The sequence below is a fragment of the Mobula hypostoma genome, chromosome 7 (assembly GCF_963921235.1).
Source record: "Mobula hypostoma chromosome 7, sMobHyp1.1, whole genome shotgun sequence".
NCBI classification, from domain to species: domain Eukaryota; kingdom Metazoa; phylum Chordata; class Chondrichthyes; order Myliobatiformes; family Myliobatidae; genus Mobula; species Mobula hypostoma.
Window position 1 is genome coordinate 3934666 of NC_086103.1, and position 16333 is coordinate 3950998.

Below are 16333 nucleotides of genomic sequence, written 5' to 3' on the forward strand. Positions count from 1 at the left end.
CTCTTCTCCCACTTGTACTTCCAATACCTTTACATATATCCTCTGGTCACGTTATCAGATACACCCGTATACCTGTGCATTAATGCAAATACTGTGTCAAATCAGCCAATCACATGGCAACAACTCAATGCATAAAAACATGCAGATGTAGTCACTTGTTGTTCAGACCAGACATCAGAATGGGGAAGACGGGTGATCTATGCGATTTTGGCCATGAAATAATTGTTGGTTCCAGGCTGGATGGTTTGAGTATCATAGAAACTGCTGATCTCCTGGGATTCTCGTGCACAGCACTCTCTAGAGTTTACTGAGAATGGTGTGAAAAACAAAAAAAAACAACCAGAGAGTGCGAGTTCTGTGGATGAAAATGCCTTGTTAATGAGAGAGGTCAGAGGAGAATGGCTGGACTAGTTGAAGGTGACAGTAAGTTGAATAACCACGTGTTACCACAGTGGTGAGTAAAAGAATGCACAACACGTCGAACCTTGAAGCAGATGGGCTACAGCAGCAGAAGACCACAAGAAAATGCTCTGGCCAGCTTATTAGATACAGGAGGTATCTAATAATTTGGCCACCGAGTGTACAACGGCCTACGTGGAAAGGGTCACATTGATGGGGTTTTATGAAAAGGCTTGTATTGAGCAAAAAGGCTGGTATAAAGTAGTTGGATTGAATGGTCTTTATTCCGGGCCTCCTATTCCATAAGTCTGCATAATCGACTTATTTCATCAACATGGATCTGGGCAGGATAACTCTTCAGTAGAGGTTGTCATGGAAAACAAAAATGAAAAAAAGATTCTGTGCCCAGCTCAGTGAAAGAACTGAATAACAATTGAACAGGACCTCTCTGAAGCAGGTTAACAATTTGGAATCCTCAAAATAATATTTTAATAAATGACAGAATATTCAATTACTGAGGCAATCTTTTTTTTTACATGAACTCAACAATACTTGAGGCTTTTCACATAATTCATAATCGCGTTATGCAGCACAGAGCACTGCATTGAATTAAAATTCCTAGTTTAAAGCAGTGTTAAGAACATGATAACTGTAGACAGTTTTAATGGAACTATGTAGAATTAAGAAGGTGTCACGGCTTTAGAAATTTAACAACCTCATTTTGCCTAAAGCTTTGATCATGCAAATTGAGTATTAAATAAATACTCATTTGGTTTTTGTAGCTCCAGGGAACTAAGCAGGAAGGCTCGATTTATGTCTTATGTATATTTCAGAACTTATCGTCATCTTTAATGAGGTTTTGGAGTTTGGTAAGCTAACAATAGTTTGTGTTATAAGACTGAGGGTAAAACTCCATTTCATCTTTCATCAGGTACCTGGCACATGGAAACCCACCTATGGCAGAATCTCCTCGGCATTTGTGCCTGCTGATTCTCATGTTCTGTGGTTGACCTCCACCATCTTCCCATGTTTTTCACAACTCTTTCATTGATTGGTACAATTAATTTAGCCTCTACTTCCTCAGTAGACTAAAATAAAAATTTGGCATGCCCCACCGACGTTTCCCAATTTTCATCAATGCACTACAGAAAGCATTCTGTCTGGATACATAATGGCTTAGTATGACAACTACTCTAGTCATAACTATAGGAAACTGCAGAGAGGTGTGGACACAGCTCAGCACACCACACGAACCAGCCTCCCCTCTATAGACACATGAAATTCTGCAGGTGCTGGAAATCCAGAGCAATAAATACAAAATACTGTGGATTTATTGAGTATGCCTGCAAGATAATGAATCTCAGGGTTGTATGTACTTTGATAATACATTTACTTTGAACTTTCTCAACCCGTCTCAAGTCCAAAACGAAGACATCCACAAGTTCCCTCATCGAGTTCCAATACGCAGATGACAACAATGTTGCAGCTCTTTCAGAAAACCACCTACAGCAGATTCTGACTGCCTTCAACCGTGCATACACTAAACTTGAACTTACCATCAATTCCAAGAAGACTCAGATCATCAATCAACCGTCACCAATTGAGACAAATTGGATAGAACCATCAATTCAACTTGGCAAAACAACCCTGGAAAACGTGGACCACTTTCCGTACCTTGGAAGTCACCTCTCCTCCAATGTTGACCTTAATGACGAGATCCAACATCATCTTAAATGCACTGGAACAGCTTTTGAACGTCTCCGAACAAGAGTCTTTCATGATCGTGACATCTGAACAGACACCAAAATGTTAGTGTACAAAGCAGTGGTAATCCCAACGCTCCTGTATGCATCAGAAACTTGGACAACATACCGACGACATCTGAAGGCACTTGAAAAGTTCCATCAACACTGTCTTCGAAACATCTTAAATATCAGCTGGGAAGATAGAAGAACCAACGTCAGTGTGCTAAATGAAGCAAAGCAACAAGCATTGAAGCCTACGTCATCAAGAACCAACTAAGATGGAGCGGTCATTTTGTGCAGATGAAAGACGAACGTCTGCTGAAACAAATCTTCTACTCCCAGCTTGAGAAAGGCAAACGTAAAAGAGGCGGACAACAGAAGAGATTCAAAGACATCTTAAAAGCTAACATGAAGAAATGTAACATGGACATCAACAATTGGGAAACCAATGCCAAGGACAGGAAACTCTGGCAATCCATCATCCGACAAGGAACAGCAACTTTCGAAGCCGACAGATGTTCAGAATTAGAAGAAAAGAGAAGAAAATGGAAAGAGGGGTAGCAACAACCAAAGCCCGATCTGCCATCTGGAACTACCTGTCCTGAATGTGGAAGAACTTTCAGAGCCAAGATTGGACTCATAAGCCACTTGAGAGCAACAGAATGAAGACCATCATCCTCGACCTCGAGGGATAGCCACGACGACTTTGAACTTTGATCAGGTAGACTCTTGGCCTCATAATTTACCTAGTTATGATCTTGCACTCTGTTCTTTAACTGCACTGCACTTTTTCAGTAGCTTTTACACTTTATTCTTCATTGTCACTAGCTTATCTTATTCGAGCTTGTTGCACTGTGTAATGATTAGATCTGAATAAACAGTATGTAACAAAAAACTTTTCGCTGTTTCTTGGTACCTCTGACAATAATAAACAATAGCAATATCAATACCAATGCCAATAAGCTTGTCTCAAAGAAATTGAACAATGGTGTTTCATTCTTGAGAGATGGCCAGTCCATTTGTGTTTCAACCTAACTGCGTCTTGAGTCTCATCATGTAGCTCCATTTCACCAAGTTAGCTTTCAACCACACAGCTTCTGCACTGAGGTGATTTCGGGCTTCTGAGATGGTCCGTTCTTTTCTCTGGCCCTGCAGGAGTCTGTCCAATCACCCTGGTATCCTTGCTAACCTGGCCTCACTGCCAAGCTCTGTAAATCGCACCTACCATAACTCTTATAGAGTAACTGTTTGATTCTGAGAAACACCCTACAGATGTGCTGGGACACATCATCAGTGATGTAACCTGGGGTCGTCGGGTGCTTCGGGTCTTTCAACATCATACACCCTTGGCCGGGTGACCCAGCCGGGGTTGATCAGACCCCAGCTTGTGTCCCAGCAACATTGGCCCATGGATCACCCCTCCTGATCCACAGCCATCTGGAGGCTCTCTGAGCGGCCTCTGTGATGGTCCTGATGGCTTTCCTCTTGCCAGCCGCAGTGATGCCAAGTAGGGTGTAGACTCTGCAGAGTGAGTGGCCAGCAAAACCCCTGCACCCGACTTTGATGGGCTCGCAGTGAGCCTCCCAGCCTTGCCTTCGGCACTGCTCCACCAGCTCCTGGTACTTGGCCCGCTTCTGCTCATTTGCCTCCTCAATGCGGTCCTCCCAGGGAACTGTCAACTTGATGAGGACAACCTGCTTCGAGGACACTGAAGAAAGGACCACATCCATCCTGAGTGAAGTTGTTGCTGTTTGGTCGGGAAGCTTCAGCTGCCTCCCCTGATCAACTTGAAGCGGCCAATCTGCTGCGGTGCTAAGCAGGCCCAATGATGATGCTCGTCTGGGCTGATGTAGGGGCTGTACTCCGGCTCTGACAAAGGAGGTGTTCTTCCTCTGACCACTCTGTTTGCTGGTGGTCATGGCCATCGCAATGCTCTCTGCCACTGTCTTCAGTACCTGGTCATGACGCCACCGGTAGCGACCTTCCCCCAAGGCTTTAGGGCAGCTGCTAAGGATGTGCTCCAGTGATCCTCTTCCTGGATAGAGAGGAAATGCTGGTGTATCACTCTTGCCCCAGACGTGCTGGGGTTCCACCTGCCAGATGTCAGACCAGGAGATTTTCTGCTCCAGCGCACCTTCCCACCTTGTCCATGCTCCCTGATGCCGCATTCCACCATCCTGCTATTCTCCTCCTCTTCAACACCAGGCCGTACTTACTCCAGGACTAGTTGGCGTCTGTCCTTGCCTTTGGCCTTGTTATAGCGAGGTTGTGAAACGGAGCCCAGCCCCGCTTGCCCAGTTGACACTGTCCCCACCGGAGCCCTGTGTCTCAGCCGGGACTCTGCTACCACCAGCCCTCCCTGTGCCTTCCACTTCCTGCCCATCCGTACCTGGATGCCTGTTGCTGCCACTATAGGGTCTTTGGAATCCCTGTACTGCAGCACCTCTCTTGTGCGGGAAACCCTGAACTCCTCATCCAGGCTGCTGAAGGGAAGTCGCAGCTTACTGCACCTTCTGTACAGTGCTGCACCGCTCAGACTATGAGGTAGGCCCAGCCACCTTCGAAGGTAGTTACTGACCTTTCTCTTCAGCAACTCCACAGTTGTCACAGGCACCTCGTATACCAGTAGCGGCCATAGGATTCGGGGTAGGAAGCTATGCTGGTAAATCCAGGCTTTGAACCTTCCAGGTAAGCCTGACTTGTCCACCGAGGTGTGAGCCAGCTCTCAAGCTCCTTAGAAGCTGATCGGACGGCAGCTGCATCTCTGAGGGTACAGTCGAAGACCTTCCCCAAGCTCTTGACTGGCTTCTCGTTGATAGATGGAATTTTAGTGCCATCCAAGGTAAAACAAAATTTGTCCACCACTTTGCCCTTCTTCAATACCATGGACCTGGATTTAGCTGGTCTGAAGCTCATCCTTGCCCATGCGATGAGCTTTTCCAGGCCCCTGGAGGATCCACCTGCTGCCAGGAACTGATGTTGTCGTGATAATGAGGTTGTCCATAAAGGCTCTGATCGGGGGCTGCCAAACACCAGACTTGGTCAGCGGGCCTCTACACTCTGCCTCAGCTTGACTATCATATTCATGGCAAGGGCAAAGACAATAACAGAGATTGTGCACCCAGTTATAATCCCCTTCTCCAGCCTATACCACCCTGATGTCATAGTCCCAGAAGTGACTCTCAGTCTGAACTTCCCATAGTAGTTCATGATGAGGTCCTTGATCTTTCTGGGAGCATGGTGTTGGTCCATTGTAAACTCTAATAGTATTGGTCAAATACGTTGCTTGAATTATGGCACTTCTCTGCAACATTGTATCTATGCTGCAGGATAAATGCCATCCTCTTTCTGGTGATTCATGCCAATTAGGAGCAGAAAAAAAGACTATTCACCCCTTTGAACCTGCTTCCCCATTCAATAACACTGTTACTAACCTGATTATGACTCCAGTTATACATTCCCAATTACTACCAGTAACCTTTTGTCCTCCAACTTATCGGGTATCCATCAACTTCTGCCTTAAAAAGATTCTGCAGCCACCATCCTTTGAGGAAGACATTTGCAAGGACCCTGGACATTCGGAGAAGAGGAAGCAGATTGCTTTATTCCTTTTGTAAATGAATTGCCACTTATTTTTAAACAGTGACTAGTTTATTTGTGGATTCATGCACAAAGGGAAGCATCCTTAACACATTCAACCTGCTGGAGCCCTCACGAATAATGATGGCTCTCCAATTATCTGGAACCTCAGTGAGACCATTCATGACATAGTATGGTGAGACTCTTTGACTAGTGATCTGCTATCACATTCATTGAGCACCCTGCAACAACTAAATAGGTCTGATCCAATCGTGTGGCTTAAAAGTTAATGGAATGTAGTTGACTTAAGGATGTCGCATATTGCCTGTCTTTTATGCTTAATTATCATGTACTGCCTGTTACACTGCTGAGCATTTGGGGCAGCAATGAATATCCTCCAACTCTTGCAGTGCTCAGGGCTTCCTTCATCATGTCAGTAGCTTCTTCTTGGTTTTCACTACTGTCGGTCATGCAAGTCCTGGTTTGGAGACTCAGGAACACCGAAAGTAAACAGATGTTGAAGTCTTCATTGGTGTTTCTGTTACAATTTTGTTTTACCAGTCTGGATTGTTAGCTCTGAGCGGAAGCCCCAAACCTGAAGGACCGGCAGAGCAATCTTAGTCTGTCCTCTACCCTTTGACCTGTTTGGTATAGGTGACCCTACCAAGAGTCAAGGCACAAAGCCCTGACTCCAGACGAGAGAGCACTCCAGGTCATTGAGACATGCAAGTCTCCAAAACAAAACAAGGTTGTGGCCCTCTTGAAAATGTCTTTTATACATTTCCTGCAAAACATCTTTTCCAAAGAATCTTCCACAAACCTGACCATTGCTTGAGGCCCGAGTGGCAACATTTCAAGTTTGTGTTGATGTAACGATTTCTCAAATTTAAGATCCAATCTTTAAGTACAGTTGGAAACAAATCCATTTTCTCTGATATCTTAATTGCAATGCCTTGAATATTTCAACAACAATTATGTTAACTTCATCTTTTCTATTCTGTGAATGCAATTTTCATGGGATCTGTATATGATCCATTAAAATTCTTAAAAATTCTTAAGCGCAATGTGCCTGAGTTAATAATTTAATTAGTTAAAACAGAACCAGATTGTACTAAGTTCAAGGTACCCAGTTATTTATTTTGATCTAAGCCCATTTTAGGTTTACAGTTTTTCCAAAACAAATTGATTTTATTCAATGCTTCGTTTCACTTTGCCATTGCTATGGCCAGAATCTATTCACCATCACCAACTACCCTTGAGAAAGTCTCAGTGAAACAAATCACTTTCCTGTACAGCTTCAATCCTTTTTGTTAAAAGTAACTCAGTCATGTTCTGGGATAGGAAGATCCACAGCAATAATGAATAATATATTATAATGATAATATATATATTTCCAAGTCTGGATGGTGTATGATTTGTATGGAAAGAACATAGAGGTAATAGCGTTCCCCTCTCCTTGATGTTCTTGGTGATAGAACTGGCTTGATTGAAAGGTGCCATTGGCTTAACTTACACAAGTAGCAACAGTGCCTTTTGTACATTATATGCACCATAGCTCCAAGGATTGTTACTTTGGAGAAGTTTCTGAGCTTCTAACATCCTGAGAGTGATGCTGTCTGATGTTTAGCCATTTGGCACTTAAATCCTGGTAGGGTCACCAATGGCAATTAGGTCAAGGGTTAGGTCTTGTATTCATGCCACTGGATCCTGATCTTGATCTATCAAGGACCATTTGGTAGCTGCCCATGCTTCATCCTCCCATGTTAAACAAGGTCATGTACAGGCATTCTCCAATAGAGGAATCCACAGTAACATCCTATTTATATGGATCCTGGATCGGCCTCTACAGCCACTTGAGAGCCCACCGATAAATAGCCCCTTTGGAGAAGATCATATTCGACTTCACACTACTCTACACGATGGCTACTACAGAAAACAATGTAGTGGTTGCATCATGATGGATGGCATCAAATTTATTGAATTCAAGTGGAACCACACTCATCTAGGCCAGTGGAAATGATTCCAGGCTTTGTGCCTTGTAGACCATAAATCGTAAGATCATAGACATAGAAACAGAACTAAGCCACATGGCCCTTTGAGTCTGTTCTTCCATTCGATCATGGCTGATTTATGTTTTCTCTCAACCCCATTTTGGTAATGGATCATATAGAACCCCATATTCCAGCTACATTGGACCCTTTCAATTTCCTTGGCCCTCAACTACATCCTAAACAATGCCTCATACACCAGGATGAGTTCATCAACTTCAACTTGTTGTTCAATATGATCATTCCTCAGAAGTTGGTGTCTGAACTGTCCTCACTCAGATTCCATACCCCTGTCCGTAACTGGTTGCTGGAATTCTTCACAGAAAGACCCTAGTGAGGCCAAGTTAGCAGTAACCTCTCAAGCTCCATCGTGCTGAGCACTGGTACCTCCCATGGCTGTGTGCTCAGCCTGCTGCTGTTCACACTGTTGACTCATGAACACACTGCCAGATCCAGCTCAAACCACATCTTCAAGTTCACTGATGAAACAAGAGTGGTTGACTGCATCAGCAAAAATGATAACTCAGCATAGAGAGAGGAAGCAGAGAGGCTTGTCAATTGGTGTGAGAACAACAACCTGAGTCTCAACATGGACAAGATAAAAGAGATGACTGTGGACTTCAGGGATGCACAGGTCAACTACTTTCCATTGTACATCAATAGCTCTGCTGAGGAGATTGTGAGACCACAAAGTTCCTTGGTGTTCACATAATTGACAATCTAAGCTGATTCCACAACACTTTCACATTAGTCAAGAAGGCACAGCGATGTCTACACTTTTTGTGGAAACTGAGGTGTGCAGGGTTCCTTGTGCCCATCCCAACAACTTTCTACAGGAGCAACATCGAAGGGGTCTTGTCTGGCTGCATCATTGTGTGGTACAAAAACTGTGAGATGTTGGGCCTCGAGACCCTACAGAAGATAATAAAAACCACTGTGGATCACTGCGGTCTCCCTCCCCCGTATTTGTGACGTTTACTGGGAGCGTTATGGGCCTGAAGCATTGTTGAAAATCCCCATCCCACAACCTTTTTGATCCACAAGTATATAAGCAAGGAATAAGGTATATAAGCATCAGGTCTAGGACTGCCAGTTGGGGTAACAGCTTCTTCCCTTAACCTATGAGGCTAAGGAATATTCTGCCACCACTGATATCTCATAAATAAGAACAGCGAGCTGTTTAACCTTTACTGCATTGTTTATTGTTTACTGTTTACCTCTGCTGTGCACGGCATGCCTTTTGAATTATGTTTCCATAAGACCATAAGACAAAGGAGCAGAAGTAGGCCATTCAGCCCATCGAGTCTGCTCCGCCATTTTATCATGAGCTGATCCATTTTATCCTATTTAGTCCCACTGCCCCACCTTCTCACCATAACCTTTGATGCCCTGGCTACTCAGATACCTATCAATCTCTGCCTTAAATACACCCAACGACTTGGCCTCCACTGCTGCCCATGGCAAATTCCCTCTGACTAAAAAAATTTTTTCGCATTTCTGTTCTGAGAGGGCGCCCTTCAATCCTGAAGTCATACCCTCTCGTACTAGACTCCCCCATCATGGGAAACAACTTTGCCACATCCACTCTGTCCATGCCTTTTAACATTAGGAATGTTTCTATGAGGTCTCCCCTCATTCTTCTAAACTCCAAGGAATACAGTCCAAGAGCGGACAAACGTTCCTCATATGTTAACCCTCTCATTCCCGGAATCATTCTACTGAATCTTCTCTGTACCCTCTCCAACGTCAGCACATCCTTTCTTAAATAAGGAGACCAAAACTGCCCACAGTACTCCAAGTGAGGTCTCACCAGCGCCTTATAGAGCCTCAACATCACATCCCTGCTCCTATACTCTATTCCTCTAGAAATGAATGCCAACATTGCATTCGCCTTCTTCACTACCGACTCAACCTGGAGGTGAACCTTAAGGGAATCCTGTACGAGGACTCCCAAGTCCCGTTGCATCTCAGAACTTTGAATTCTTTCCCCATTTAAATAATAGTCTGCCTGTTTATTTTTTCTGCCAAAGTACATAACCATACACTTTCCAACATTGTACTTCATTTGCCACTTCTCTGCCCATTCTTCCAATCTATCCAAGTCTCTCTGCAGACTCTCCGTTTCCTCAGCACTACCGGCCCCTCCACCTATCTTCGTATCGTCAGCAAACTTAGCCACAAAGCCATCTATTCCATAATCCAAATCGTTGATGTACAATGTAAAAAGAAGCGTCCCCAACACTGATCCCTGTGGAACACCACTGGTAACCAGCAGCCAACCAGAATAGGATCCCTTTATTCCCACTCTCTGTTTCCTGCCAATCAGCCAACGCTCTATCCACGTATGTAACTTTCCTGTAATTCCATGGGCTCTTATCTTGTTAAGCAGCCTCATGTGTGGCACCTTGTCAAAGGCCTTCTGAAAATCCAAATATACAACATCCACTGCATCTCCCTTGTCTAGCCTACTGGTAATTTCCTCAAAAAATTGTAATAGGTTTGTCAGGCAGGATTTTCCTTTAAGGAACCCATGCTGAGTTCTGCCTGTCTTGTCATATGCCTCCAGGTACTCTGTAACCTCATCCTTGACAATCGACTCCAACAACTTCCCAACCACCGACGTCAAGCTAACAGGTCTATAATTTCCTTTTTGCTTCCTTGCCCCCTTCTTAAATAGCGGAGTGACATTTGCAATCTTCCAGTCTTCCGGAACCATGCCGGAATCTATCGACTTTTGAAAGATCATCGCTAATGCCTCTGCAATCTCAACAGCTACTTCCTTCAGAACACAAGGGTGCATTCCATCTGGTCCAGGAGATTTATCGACCTTTAGCCTGTTCAGCTTCCTGAGTACTTTCTCTGTCGTAATTGTGACTGCGCACACTTCTGTTCCCTGCCACCCTTGAGTGTCCGGTATCCTGCTGTCTTCCTCAGTGAAGAATGATGCAAAATACTTGTTCAGTTCCTCTGCCATCTCCTTATCTCCCATTACAATTTCTTCAGTATCATTCTCTATTGGTCCTATATCTACTCTCACCTGTCTTTTACTCTTTATATACTTGAAAAAGCTTTTAGTATCCTCTTCGATATTATTTGCTAGTTTCCTTTCATAGTTAATCTTTTCTCTCTTAATGACCTTCTTGGTTTCCTTTTGTAAGGTTTTAAAGACTTCCCAATCCTCTGTCTTCCCACTAATTTTTGCTTCCTTGTATACCCTCTCCTTGGCTTTAACTTTGGCTTTGACTTCTCTTGTCAACCACGGTTGCATCCTTTTTCCACTCGAAAATTTCTTCTTTTTTGGAATATACCTGTCTTGCACATTCCTCATTTCTCACATAAACTCCAGCCACTGCTGCTCTGCCGTCTTTCCCGCCAGTGTCTCTTTCCAGTCAACTTTGGCCAGTTCCTCTCTCATGCCACTGTAGTTTCCTTTACTCCACTGAAACACCAACACATCAGATTTCGGCTTCTCTTTTTCTAATTTCACAGTGAACTCAATCATGTTATGATCACTGCCTCCCAAGGGTTCCTTCACCTCAATCTCTCCAATCACCTCCGGTTCATTACACAATACCCAATCCAGTACAGCCGATCCCCTAGTGGGCTCAACAACAAGCTGTTCTAAAAAGCCATCCCGCAGACATTCTACAAATTCTCTCTCTTGAGATCCAGTGCCGACCTGATTTTTCCAATCTACTCGCATGTTAAAATCCCCCACAGTTATCATAACACTGCCCTTCATTAATTTAGATGTGGCAATATTTTGTTTTATGTGCTCTGTCATATGTTTTGTGTGTGCACTGTGGTCTGGAGGAACATTATTTCATTTGGTTGCTTGTATGTGCAGAATAAGGACAATAAACTTGAACTTGAAAATTCTCTTTCCTTCTCCCCATAACCTTTGATATCCTTACCAATCAGGAACCTATCTACCTCCACATTAAACACACCCAATGACTTGGCTAACACAGATGTCTGTGGCAATAAATTTCACAGATTCACAACCCTCTGGCTAAGAAAACTGTTCCTCATCTCTGTTCTAAAGGAGTATCCCTCTATTCTGAGTCTGTGCTCTCTGGTCCTAGTTTCTCCCACCGTAGGTGGTGGGAAGACTTCCTTGTATCAGTAGGTAAGTTAATCTTAGCAGGATACTGAATCTCTGAGCTGCTGCATAACTAGATCAGTTGAGTTATTAGTTGCTGCTTACCTCAAGAATATTGATAGTTGGAGATTTGCTAACAGTAATGCTATTGATGGTTAGTGGAGATGGTTAGGCACATCTTGAGAAGATTGAGATGAGCTAGGCTCCCCTCTCCATTCTAACAAATTTTTACAGGAGCACCATTGAGAATGTCCTGACCAGCTGCATCACAGTTTGGTATAGGAATTGCACAGCATCTGATTTTAAAACCCTGTAAAGGTTTATGAGGATGGCTAAGAGGATCATCAGTGTCTCTCCTTCACCAACCGAGATATTTATTAGGAGCGCTGTGTATGCAGGGCCAGTAGCACTGTCAAGGACTCTTCCGTCTATCCCACAAACTCTTTGAACCCCTACCATCAGGCAGGATGTTCTGTAGCCTTAGGACAAGGATTGTTAGGATGGGAAACCACTTCTTCCTGCAGACCATGAGGCCACTGAACTCACTGCCACCATCCAGGTCTCATCACGTACAAAGCACCAGAAGTGTTATACTGTTTACTTTTTGACGTGTTGTAAATGCATGCTATTATTTATTAATTTATTTGTAATATGGCGCCTGTGTACAATGCTCTCATGATTGACATCTTCTGGATAGACCACAAAACTCTTTATTTCACTTCTCTTATGCCTTTTTCAGCTCGAATGTGTTTCTGGAACTGTTGAAGCCTGTGATTTGCAGTTTGGAGATCATTTGAATGATCCAGTGCATCGCTGTCTCAGAGAGGATTCTGCGAGGCGGAGGCAGAGAGGATCAGCCTTGTGGCGCGGAGGCTGACGTTCAACTCCTTTTTGCAGATCAAAGCAACAAGAAAGATTGAAACATTGAGGCAAATGCAGAAGGTGAGTGCCAGCTGCCTGCCTTTTGATCACTGGTGGGATTGCTCTGCTATCAGAGAGGGGAGACTTTGTGCCCTGCCACTGTACCTAAAGGATGTTACTGAGATTTTCTGTGCTTCAGATATAATCTTTGACTGTCGACTATGGACTTTTCTCAAACTTGTAGTTCTTTATGTTCTGTGTTTCTCACCAAGTTTTTCTTGTTTTCTTTGTGCAAGGGAGGGGACTCTGGGGATTGTTGTTCTTGAGGTGTTTTGTGTGCGGGGGGTGTTGGGAGGTCAAAGTTCCTGGTCCATTTTGCTAATTTTTTTGTGTGGGGGAGGGGAATTGTGGGTTGATGATTGTGTTCTCTTTTTTTCTGGTCTTGTGGCTATCTGGAGAGAAGAATTTCAGAATAGTATGCTTTGATAACAAATGAGCCTTTGAACCTTTGTACTAATATTACCTTTGTGTTGTGTGTGTTGTATGTACTGTGCTGTGCACCTTGGTCTGGAGGAATGTTTCATTTGTCAGTATACTGTATATGTATACAGTTTAATGACAGTAAAGAATTTAAACTTGAGACTCTCTCATGTTGGAGATTTTCATTCCCTGGCATTTGTGAACTGAAAATATGGCTTGCCTTTTATCAATCCAAGTTCTATATCTTTGTCACTTCAGATTCTGCAAATGCTGGAAATTTTGAGCAACACACTTAAAATTCTGGAGGAACTCAGTATGTCATGCAAAGTTCAAAAATCAAAGTAAATTTATTATCGAAGTACATGCTGTATATGTCAGCGTATACAACCGTGGATTCATTTTTGCAGGCATACTCAATAAAACCAGGGAATAATAACCATAACAGAATCAATCAAAGATCGCACCAGCCAGCATGCACAAGACAATAAACTGTGTAAACATTAAAGGAAGAATAGTAATAATAATAATAATAAATAAACAGGCAATAAATATTGAGAACATGAGACGAAGAGTCCTTGAAAGTGAGTCCATTGGTTGTGGGAACATTTCATTGCAGCATCTGTGGAAGGGAATAAACAGATAAAATTTCAGGCTGAGACCCTTCAGGACTAGTAAGGATGGGCAATAAATACTGATATCTTCAGCAGTATTAACATGCAGCCAATGCCAAAATAAAAGATTCAGAAATCTAAAGGTCAGAAATTTCTAGTGGTACCCTAATATAAACTCATCTCTGAGGTCGTTGACGTTAATTCCAAAACCTGATTCACCATTCATTTCGATCAGGGGTTCCTCGGTTAACGGTAGGACTCCATGGCATAAAAAAAGGTTGGGAACCCCTGAGTTAGATGACATCTGCTTCATAGTTTGTCTTTCTTATGCATCATAACTCTGACTAGAAGTAGGATAGAATCCACAAACTTCTGCAGTGAACAACAAAACTATGAATATGCTCAATACAAAGAAGCAGATCCATCAGCTGAGGGAGAGCTGCAGGTGGTGGACAGAAGAATCTCTCTGTCATGGAGTCTGAGGCTTGGTTGGGTCTTGAGTTGATGTTGGGAACTCACTAGGTGACCTCCACTCTAACAACATGAATGTTTGTTTGCTCATCGAAGCCCAGGTCTCTGTCCAACTCCACGGCAGCCACCGGGAGAATTTTTTTAGGAGTAGAGCTTGCAAGATGCAAAGTCCATGACTGATGATAGGAGTACAAATAGTCCTCAATAGCAAGACTTCTTGTTCTAAGATCCATTGCATTACTGAATTTTGTCAGTGACAACCTGACTTTAAGGTACAGCCTCCAACGATGACCTAATGAGATTATTTTCACTGCTTCTACTAACAGTAGTGCTTGTGTTGCTAATTATAATTGGTGTCAGCGCTTTGTATTGTTTTGTGCTTGGTCACAGGAGGGCTACCATCTCACTACTACAGGCTGCCAACATGTATGGGAATCCTGCAGTTAGAGCTGAAGATCGATCAAGTGGAAACCGTTTGAAAGAATTCTCAGTGTGGTCGAAATTGTGTTTCTACAGCTTTCACACCTCTTATCCTGGTATCTACCCATGGTGTGCAAAGCAAGAATCCCACAAATCTTCACTGCTCACAGCACAGCCAAAATCACAAAACATTTTGTAAAAGCTACGGTATCAGGAATACCTGATATAATTGGTAATTAGCAATTGGTTGAACTGTATTGGATAGATTGCGAGAATGTGGCAAGTGTGCTTTCAGTCAATCGAATGGGTCTTTCACTAAATTTATTTATTTTTATTCAATGAGATGCAGTGCGGAGTAGGACTTTCTGGCCCTTTGAACCATACAGCCCAGCAACCACCAATTTAGCCTAGTCACAGGACAGTTTACAATCACCGATTAACTTACTAACCAGCATGTCTTTGGATTGTGGGAAGAATTCAGAGCACCTGGAGAAATCTACTCGGTCATGAGGAGAATTGAACCGAGGTCCCTGCTACGTCTCCTATGTGCAGAAGGTCCTCTCTTTTGGATGGGCTTTCGAATGCGCACTTTTTTTCTAATCACCAGGCTTGGCTTATTGCTCCTGCACTGTAAGATGTTCAGTGTGTACCATAGGTAACATGACTCCATAAAAAAGTTTAATCCTGTTACTTTGTTGTTGTTCCTTCTCTGTACACATTCTATAGTACATAACAATTGTCATATGCACTGGGATACAGCGAAAAGCATTAGTTGTGTGCTATCTCAGCAGTTTGTTCCATACATAAGTACATCAAAGTAACGCAAAAGGAGAAACAATATCAAAATGCAGAAAAGAGTGCTGTGGGTGCAGAGAAAGTGCGGTGCAGGTGGACAATAAAATCCAAGGACCACGATGAGGTAAACTGAGAATATAGCATTAATGGCAAGACTCTTGGCAGAATGGAGGAGCAGGGGGATTTTGGGGTCCGAGTCCATAAGACACTCAAAGCTGCTGCGCAGGTTGACTCTGTGGTTAAGAAGGCATATGGTGCATTGGCCTTCATCAATCGTGGGATTGAGTTTAAAAGCCGAGAGGTAATGTTGCAGCTATATAAGACCCTGGTTAGATCCCACTTGGAGTACCGTGCTCAATTCTGGTCATCTCACTACAAGAAGGACATGGAAACCTAAGAAAGGGTGCAGAGGAGAATTACAAGGATGTTGCCTGGATTGGGGAGCATGCCTTAAGAGAATAGGTTGAGTGAACTTGACCTTTTCCCCTTGGACCGACGGAGGATGAAAGGTGACCTGATAGAGGTGTACAAAGTAATGAGAGGCATTGATCATGTGGATAGTCAGAAGCTTTTTCCCAGCGCTGAAATGGCTAGCATGAGAGGGCACAGTTTTAAGGTGATTGGAAGTAGATACAGAGGAGATGTTAGGGGTAAGTTTTTTCACACAGAGAGTGGTGAGTGCGTGGAGTGGACTGCCGACGGCAGTGGTGGAGGGGGAAACGATGGGGTCTTTTAAGATACTCCTGGATGGCTACATGGAGCTTAGAAAAATAGAGGGCTATTGGCACAGATTTGTGGGCCAAAGGGCCTGTATTGCGCTGT

At 43.4% G+C, this 16333-nt stretch overlaps 1 long non-coding RNA gene across 1 annotated transcript in view; it reads left to right on the plus strand.

The window, feature by feature from the left end:
- The window catches only part of LOC134348835 (uncharacterized), a 46806-nt gene extending 32077 nt beyond the window's left edge, over positions 1-14729 (plus strand). Inside the window, exons 2-3 of the long non-coding RNA XR_010018498.1 lie at positions 12613-12815; positions 14687-14729. This is a non-coding gene — a long non-coding RNA (uncharacterized LOC134348835). The remainder of the gene's footprint in view (positions 1-12612; positions 12816-14686) is intronic.
- Positions 14730-16333: the final 1604 nt, after the last annotated feature.